At 39.0% G+C, this 7,592-nt stretch overlaps 1 non-coding gene across 1 annotated transcript; it reads right to left on the bottom strand.

Moving 5' to 3' along the window:
- Positions 1-6,075: 6,075 nt before the first annotated feature.
- Positions 6,076-6,182, bottom strand: LOC123851299 (U6 spliceosomal RNA). The gene has a single exon (XR_006792528.2). It is a non-coding gene; the product is annotated as a U6 spliceosomal RNA (small nuclear RNA).
- Positions 6,183-7,592: the final 1,410 nt, after the last annotated feature.

Genomic DNA, 7,592 nt, shown 5'->3' on the forward strand with positions numbered 1-7,592 from the left:
AAGGAAAGGCAGAAGAGGCCTAATACTTACTGATGGCTTCTAATGTGTGAGATAACAAGCTCAGTGTTTTGTATGTGGTAGCTGATTTAATCCTTTCAGTAATGCTACAGGACATGATTTATTAAGCTTTCTGTGGATTAGAAAGTTGAGACTCAACGAGGTTAAGTCTCTTGACCAGTGTTACTCTCTAGTGAATGGTGGACTTAGGAGTCAGAGCCATGCCTACTTTCCCCCAGTACTTTTCCACTACATTACTCGGCCTTCTCATTTTAAGCACCGATTCTCCATAGTTAAGGTCCTTCATGTTCTATGGGAAAGCTTGAAATGAAATTGCTCATGGCTAACCTGCCAGTACACCAAGCATTTTCCACATTCAAGGTCATTAGGTCTCATACCAATTTTGATACTTACAGTCTTTTTTGAGAAGTCTCAAAAGATGCCTACCACCTTCCAGTTATCGGTCCCAGGACAAGGAAGCCTCAGCCAGCAGCTACAGGCTGCAAGGCAGCCAAGGTCAAGCTACTAAGAAGGGACAAGATTGCTATAGTTCATCGTCTCCAGGCCGACACTGGCCCTCAATTTAGAACAGTCTACATCCATATTTCCTTATTCCTTGCTCTCAATTTGCTGTTTTTCCTCTATCCAGTCTTCTCCAACTCCAGACTATCCTCTAGGCTGCTGCCAGAAATCTTGAGGTTCACAAAATGCATATCTGACCATATCATTCTCCTTTGAAAAATGCTGGAATCCCCATAGATTAACGACAATGTTTCAACTTCTTAGATTAGCATACAGGAATTGGGCCCCTTCTTCCTTCAGTGGCCTTGCCTCTCCCAGTCTTCCCCTACATCCTCATATCTTTCTTTCTGATCATCCTCAAATAATGTGACAAGCTGCTTCCTATCTGCAAGCTTTTGTTCATACAGTTTTTTTTTACATGTTTTTATTATGTTACATCAGTCACCATACATTATATCATTAGTTTTTGATGTAGTGTTCCATGATTCATTGTTTGCATATAACACCCAGTGCTCCATTCAGTACGTGCCCTCTTTAGTACCCATCACCAGGCTAACCCATCCCCCACACCCCCCTCCCCTCTAGAACCCTCAGTTTGTTTCTCAGAGTCCATAGTCTCTCATGGTTCGTCTCCCCCTCCGATTTCCCCCCCTTCATTTTCCCCTTCCTACTATCTTTTTTTAACATATAATGTATTATCTGTTTCAGAAGTACAGGTCTGTGATTCAACAGTCTTACACAATTCACGGTGCTCACCATAGCACATACCCTCCCCAATGTCTATCACCCAGCCACCCCATCGCTCCCACCCCCCACCACTCCAGCAACCCTCAGTTTGTTTCCTGAGATTAAGATTTCCTCCTACCAGTGAGGTCATATGATACATGTCTTTCTCTGATTGACTTATTTCGCTCAGCATAATACCCTCCAGTTCCATCCACGTCGTTGCAAATGGCAAGATTTCAGTCCTTTTGATGGCTGCATAATATTCCATTACACACACACACACACCCCACATCTTCTTTATTCATTCATCTGTTGATGGACATTTTGGACCCTCTTGGTAGGAGGGTTCCCCTTTCTCTGCATCCCTGCTAACATCTGTCATTTCCTGACTTGTTAATTTTAGCCATTCTGACTGGTGTGAGGTGGTATCTCATTGAGGTTTTGATTTGGATTTCCCTGATGCCGAGCGAAGTTGAGCACTTTTTCGTGTGTCTGTTGGCCATTTGGATGTCTTCTTTGGAAAAATGTCTGTTCATGTCTTCTGCCCATTTCTTGATTGGATCATTTGTTCTTTGGGTGTTGAGTTTGATAAGTTCTTTATAGATTTTGGATACTAGCCCTTTATCTGATATGTCATTTGCAAATATCTTCTCCCATTCTGTCGGTTGTCTTTTGGTTTTGTTGACTGTTTTTTTGGTGTGCAAAAGCTTTTTATCTTGATGAAGTCCCAATAGTTCATTTTTGCCCTTGCTTCCCTTGCCTTCGGTGATGTTTCTAGGAAGAAGTTGCTGCGGCTGAGGTCGAAGAGGTTGCTGCCTGTGTTCTCCTTTAGGATTTTGATGGACTCCTGTCTCACATTGAGGTCTTTCAACCATTTGGAGTCTATTTTTGTGTGTGGTGTAAGGAAATGGTCCAGTTTCCTTCTTCTGCATGTGGCTGTCCAATTTTCCCAACACCATTTGTTGAAGAGACTGTCTTTTTTCCATTGGACATTCTTTCCTGCTTTGTCAAAGATGAGTTGACCATAGAGGTGAAGGTCCATTTCTGGGCTCTCTATTCTATTCCATTGATCTATGTGTCTGTTTTTTGTGCCAGTACCATGCTGTCTTCATGATGACAGCTTTGTGATAGAGCTGGAAGTCCGGAATTGTGATGCCGCCAGCTTTGCTTTTCTTTTTCAACATTCCTCTGGCTATTCAGGGTCTTTTCTGGTTCCATACCAATTTTAGGATTATTTGTTCCATTTCTTTGAAAAAATTTGATGGTATTTTGATGGGGATTGCATTAAATGTGTAGATTGCTCTAGGTAGCATTGACATCTTCACAATATTTGTTCTTCCAATCCATGAGCATGGAACGTTTTTCCATTTCTTTGTGTCTTCCTCAGTTTCTTTCGTAAGTGTTTTATAGTTTTCTGAGTACAGATCCTTTGCCTCTTTGGTTAGATTTATTCCTAGGTATCTTGTGGTTTTGGGTGCAATTGTAAATGGGATCGACTCCTTAATTTCTCTTTCTTCTATCTTATTGTTGGTGTATAGGAATGCCACTGATTTCTGTGCATTGATTTTATATCCTGCCACTTTACTGAATTCCTGTAGTTGAGTTCTACCAGTTTTGGGGTGGAGTCTTTTGGGTTTTCCACATAAAGTATCATATCATCTGCAAAGAGTGAGAGTTTGACTTCTTCTTTGCCAATTCGGATGCCTTTGATTTCTTTTTGTTGTCTGACTGCTGTGGCTAGGACTTGTAATACTGTGTTGAATAGCAGTGGTGATAGTGGACATCCCTGCCATGTTCCTGACCTTAGGGGGAAAGCTCTCAGTTTTTCCCCATTGAGAATGATATTCGCTGTAGGTTTTTCATAGGTGGCTTTTATGATATTGAGGTATGTACCCTCTATCCCTATACTCTGAAGAGTTTTGATCAAGAAAGGATGCTGTACTTTGTCAAATGCTTTTTGTGCATCGATTGAGAGGATCATATGGTTCTTGTTCTTTCTTTCATTAATGTATTGTATCACATTGGTTGATTTGCAAATGTTGAACCAACCTTGCAGCCCAGGGATAAATCCCACTTGGCCGTGGTGAATAATCCTTTTAATGTACTGTTGGATCCTATTGGCTAGTATTTTGGTGAGAATTTTTGCATCCATGTCATCAGGGATATTGGTCTGTAATTCTCCTTTTTGATGGGGTCTTTGGTTTTGGGATCAAGGTAATGGTGGCCTCATAAAACGAGTTTGGAAGTTTTCCTTCCATTTCTATTTTTTGGAACAGTTTCAGAAGAATAGGTATTAATTCTTCTTTAAATGTTTGGTAGAATTCCCCTGGGAAGCCATCTGGTCCTGGGCTTTTGTTTGTTGAGTAATTTTTGATGACTGCTTCAATTTCCTTAGTGGTTATAGGTCTGTTCAGGTTTTCTATTTGTTCCTGGTTCAGTTTTCGTAGTTGATACATCTCTAGGAATGCATCCATTGCTTCCAGATTATCTAATTTGCTGGCATAGAGTTGCTCATAATATGTTCTTATAATTGTTTGTATTTCTTTGGTGTTGGTTGTGATCTCTCCTCTTTCATTCATGATTTTGTTGATTTGGGTCCTTTCTCTTTTCTTTTTGATAAGTCTGACCAGGGGTTTATCAATCTTGTTAATCCTTTCAAGGAACCAGCTCCTAGTTTCATTGATCTGTTCTACTGTTCTTTTGGTTTCTATTTCATTGATTTCTGCTCTGATCTTTATTATTTCTCTTCTCCTGCTGGGTTTAGGCTTTATTTGCTGTTCTTTCTCCAGCTCCTTTAGGTATAGGGTTAGGTTGTGTATTTGAGACCTTTCCTGTTTCTTGAGAAAGGCTTGTATTGCTGTGTACTTTCCTCTTAGGACTGCCTTTGCTGCATCCCAAAGATTTTGAACAGTTGTGTTTTCATTTTCATTGGTTTCCATGAATTTTTTTAATTCTTCTTTAATTTCCTGGTTGACCCATTCATTCTTCAGTAGGATGCTCTTTAGCCTCCATGTATTTGAGTTCTTTCCGACTTTCCTCTTGTGATTGAGTTCTAGTTTCAAAGCACTGTGGTCTGAAAATAGGCAGGGAATGATCCCAATCTTTTGGTACCGGTTGAGACCTGATTTGTGACTTAGGATGTGATCTATTCTGGAGAATGTTCCATGGGCACTAGTGAACGTGTATTCTGTTGCTTTGGGATGGAATGTTCTGAATATGTCTGTGAAGTCCATTTGGTCCAATGTGTCATTTAAAGTCTTTATTTCCTTGTTGATCTTTTGCTTAGATGATCTGTCCATTTCAGTGAGGGGGGTTTTAAAGTCCCCTACTATTATTGGATTGTAGTCAATGTGTTTCTTTGCTTTTGTTATTAATTGGCTCATATAATTGGCTGCCCCCATGTTAGGGGCATAGATATTTACAATTGTTAGATCTTCTTGTTGGATAGATCCTTTAAGTAGGATATAGTGTCCTTCCTTATCTCTTATTATAGTCTTTGTTTAAAATTTAATTTGTCTGATATAAGGATTTCCACCCCAGCTTTCTTTTGATGTCCATTAGCATGGTAAATGGTTTTCCACCCGCTCACTTTCAATCTGGAGGTGTCTTTGGATCTAAAATGAGTCTCTTGGAGACAGCGTATCGATGGGTCTTGTTTTTTATCCAGTCTGATAGCCTGTGTCTTTTGATTGGGGCATTTAGCCCATTTACATTCAGGGTAACTATTGAAAGACATGAATTTAGTGCCATTGTATTGCCTGTGAGGTGACTGTTACTGTGTATTGTCTGTGTTCCTTTCTGGTTTATGTTACTTTTAGGCTCTCTCTTTGCCTAGAGGACCCCTTTCAATATTTCCTGTAGGGCTGGTTTCCTGTTTGCAAATTCCTTTAGTTTTTGTTTGTCCTGGAAGCTTTTTATCTCTCCTTCTATTTTCAGTGACAGCCTAGCTGGATATAGTATTCTTGGCTGCATATTTTTCTCATTTAGTGCTCTGAATCTATCCTGCCAGTCCTTTCTGGCCTGCCAGGTCTCTGTGGATAGGTCTGTTGCCAATCTAATGTTTCTACCAGTGTAGGTTACAGATCTCTTGTCCCAGCTGCTTTCAGGATTTCTCTTTGTCTCTGAGACTCGTAAGTTTTACTATTATTTACTCGTAAGTCATCCTAACAGGTGTAAGGTGATATCTCATGTCAAGATGTTTATCTCTTTTTATTGATTTGGGGGGGGTTCTCTGTGCCTCCTGGATTTTGATGCCTGTTTCCTTCCCCCAGTTAGGGAAGTTCTCTGCTATAATTTGCTCCAATATACCTTCTGCCCCTCTCTTTCTTCTTCTTCTGGGATCCCAGTTATTCTAATATTGTTTTGTCTTATGGTATCACTTATCTCTCAAATTCTGCCCTTGTCATCCAGTATTTGTTTACTTCTCTTTTTCTCAGCTTCTTTATTTCCCATCATTTGGTCTTCTATATCACTAATTCTCTCTTCTGCCTCATTTGTGCTAGGAATTAGAGCCTCCATTTTTTATTGCACCTCATTAATAGCCTTTTTGATTTCGACTTAGATTTTAGTTCTTTTTATTTCTCCAGAAAGGGTTTCTCTAATATCTTCCATGCTTTTTTCAAGCCCAGATAGTATGTTTAAAATCGTCATTCTGAACCCTAGTTCTGACATCTTACTAATGTCCATATTGATTAGGTCCCTGGCAGTTGATACTGCCTCTTGTTCTTTTTTTTGAGGTGATTTTTTTCTGTCTTGTCATTTTGTCCAGAGGACAATAGGTGAATGAGAGAACAAAATGTTAACAGAGTAACAACGACTCCAGAAAAATATAAAAATGTGGAATGCTTCACGAATTTGTGTGTCATCCTTGTGCAGGGGCCATGCTAATCTTCTCTGTATCGTTCCAATTTTAGTATATGTGCTGCCGAAGCGAGCACTGTTTATAGTTTTATCTGCCTGGAGTATCCTTCCTTCCTTTGTCTCCTGAGTAAATCCAACTTTGTCTTTTATAGTTCACCTCCAACCATTAAGCCCCAGTGTCTGATTTTTATGGGCTGGTACGTATTCCAATAGAATACAATGACGTTACTGAATTAAAATAATTCGACTGTGTTTCCCATGAGAAGCTAAGCTGCTTGAGGACAGGGACTACAGTTTCAGGCATGTTTTCCCTCTGTACATAGCATGAGAACATGGGCTCTGTATCGTGCTTCTTGAATTTGAATCTAAACTCTGCCACTTACTGACTGACTCACTTCTCCCTTCTGAGCTTCATTTTTATCATCTATGAAATGGAGCATCACCCACTTTGTGGGGTTATTGTTAGGATTAAGTGAGGTTAGCCTGTGTCTGAAAGTGCAGTGTCTTCCATATGTTCAATACTCAATAAATGTTAGTTATTACTATGATGAGAAGAACAGTAACTAATGAATAATCATTCTCAGTGTATAATAATTAGGAATTCCATAACCATTTGATAGTTTTTTTTTCCCAAACAAAGCATGCTCTACAAGTTCTTTTTTTGTTGTTATTGAAGTATAGTTGATGTTCAATGTTATATTATTTTCAGGTGTACAACGTAGTGATGTGACAATTCTGTACATCCCTCAGTGTTCACCACAATAAATGTAGTCACCATCTGTCACCATATAGTGTTATTACAATATGATTTTTTAAAATTAATTTTAAATTCCAGTGTAGTTAACTTAGTGTTAGTTTCAACTATACAGTATTGTGATTCAACACTTTGATACATCACAGTGTGCTCATCATGACAAATGCACTCCTTAATCCCTATTACAATATTATTGACTATATTCCTTATGCTCTACTTTTTATCTCTGTGACTTAGTTATTTTATAACTGGAAGATTGCACCTCTTAATCCCCTTCACCTATTTTGCCCATCCCCCCACCCACCCACCTCACCTCTGGCTACTACCAGTTTGCTCTCTGTGTTTATGAGTCTGTTTCTGATTGTTTGTTCATTTGCTTTGTATTCCACATATAAGTGAAATGAAGTAGTATTTGTGTTTCTCTGACTTATTTAATACCGTCTAGGTCCATTCATGTTGTTGCAAATGGCAAGATCTCATTCTTTGTTATGGGTAATATTCCACTGTATATACACACAGTGAATATACATCTTCTTTATCCATTCACTTATCAGTAGACACTTAGGTTGCTTCCATATCTTGGTTGCAGTAGACATAAGGGTTCATATATCTTTTCAATTTAGTGTTTTCATTTTCTTGGGATAAATAATAGTGGAATTACTGGATCATATGGTACTTATTTTTTTAATTTTTTGAGGAACTGCCATACTATTTTCCCTAGTGGTCACACCAA

The sequence above is a fragment of the Mirounga angustirostris genome, unplaced genomic scaffold (genome assembly GCF_029215605.1).
Source record: "Mirounga angustirostris isolate CCGP_5_RB_7025 unplaced genomic scaffold, mMirAng1.0.hap1 SCAF_11, whole genome shotgun sequence".
NCBI classification, from domain to species: Eukaryota; Metazoa; Chordata; class Mammalia; order Carnivora; family Phocidae; genus Mirounga; species Mirounga angustirostris.